The sequence below is a fragment of the Gorilla gorilla genome, chromosome 11 (genome assembly GCF_029281585.2).
Source record: "Gorilla gorilla gorilla isolate KB3781 chromosome 11, NHGRI_mGorGor1-v2.1_pri, whole genome shotgun sequence".
In the NCBI taxonomy this organism is placed as follows: domain Eukaryota; kingdom Metazoa; phylum Chordata; class Mammalia; order Primates; family Hominidae; genus Gorilla; species Gorilla gorilla.
In genome coordinates this window covers 119442974-119444901 of record NC_073235.2, presented here as the reverse complement: position 1 = coordinate 119444901, position 1928 = coordinate 119442974, and positions in this window count along the sequence as shown.

Below are 1928 nucleotides of genomic sequence, written 5' to 3'. Positions count from 1 at the left end.
CCAACTGTTCAAACCTGTGTCCACCCCCAGCCAGGCCAGCTGTCTGAAACACCATTCATGAGTCATTCTTCCAGGCCACAAGGGCTTTAGGGATCTGTTAGCTGCAATGGCTGTAAGTGTTAGTCACTCTCAATTACAGAAGTGGGTGATTGTGCTGATAATCTGAAAATGTAGCTCCCCCTTGCTATAGGGTTTCTAAAGCTCCAGGAACTCAGTTCATCTTCAAGAGCAAAGCTGCACTGTGACCCTAATTCCATCCTCAGCAAGGCCAGAGAAGAGCCAGGGCCTGAGCACCGGGGGGCAGGGCTCTTCCCTAACCCCTCACTCAACCTCCCTCTCTTCTCCAGGTAGAGCCAGTCCCAGTCCCTTGACCTGGCCACCGAACTCTAGTTTCCAGCCATTTCATCACCTCTGGGTCCCTTCTCTGAATCCTCTCCAGGTTCCCCTTGTCCCTCTCAAGCTGCCCATCCGTCAACACCCGTTCCTAAGCTCCTGCCCTATTCAGATGACTGTACTCAGAGCTGGCCCTGGGGCTGCGGTCAGAGTCTGGCCAGGGTAGACAGAGTATCCTGGGGAGATGACCTCATAAGCCCTCCCTCATGGAGTATTTTTAGGCATCACTTTCCTCCCCCTCCCACTCAGCTTCCATGCACTTCCAGTGCAGTCCAGAACTCTCCGGAATCTCTAGGGGTGCTGCAACTCTTGTTGTTTTCCCAGTGTTTAAGGGGTGGAAACTGTAACTGCCCCTCCAAACACTCAACTCGTCATCCTTTGAAAGATTCTTTTTCATTTCTACTCTGCTTCTTTTCAGAAAATAAAGATAGACTCTCGTCAAATATTGAGGGACTCCAACCATCACCCCCGAGGCAGGCAATTGCAGCTCCGTGGCTGCATTCCCTCCTCTATGTGGCTATGATGTGGTTTCCTTTGTTGCCAATCTAGTTACATGTCACATAGACTAAAATCCTGTGAGTCTGCCTCCTCCCCAATGTGGGGAGAGTCCCAGATCCTCTCCAAGAATTCCAAGAGTGACATCCAGAGATCTCAGAGTCCAAGAAGCAACAGCGTGTGACCACAAGAACTTGAAGCTGGATCTCAAGGTATCAGGGTCTCTGTTTAGTCTCACCTTCATTTTGCCCATCTTTCTGGAGAAGTTGTTTTAATGTTCTAGTTTCTCTGTACGGTCTTTGATTATTTATTTTTTTTTCTTTTTGGCCACCAATGAACTTGGCCACCAATGCATCCACAAGTATCCACATACCTCTCAGGACCTTCAGATAGAAGAGATTCTGATGCTACCAGGCACAGCGACCCAGCTCCTTCTCGCCTTCATGCTCTGCCCCATCATTGCCAAGCACCTAATCTAAAGTGGGCCCTGGAAAACCAGCTCCAGGCCATATCTGGCCATGGCTACCAGTCACTCACTGGATGCTAAAAAATGAGGAAAACCTTCCCAGCCTGGGACAAGGGGAGAGGGAGGAAAGGCTCAATCAGGAGGTTTGGAGGGTCCTGTCCCGTCTCCATCGCACTCAACTTCAATGAACCCAGAAAGTATGGAGAGAAAGTATCTCAATCCACGCCAGATGGAGAACAGTGCTGGCAAACAGCTGGCCTCAACAAATAGTTGTTGCTTTTTTTGCATGATAAATGCTGCTGACAGCCAGAATGGCTGGAGAGAAAGGAGGCAGAGCTTCTCCTGGGCCCTGTATATTCAGGTAGGATTTGAATCGAAGGCAATCTAGGGTCAGCTCCAGCTGAGTTTGGGGCTTCGTACTGAACACAACTCAGTCTCAAATCTCTTCGTGTGTCTCACCAATGAGGTTCTCCTTGCCCAGAATAGCCTCTGCTCACCCCACCCCTACCCGCTGCCCTCACCACCTGACATGCTCCAGATCAAAGGCTTCCCTTCATGAGCAGTCCCCAATGCC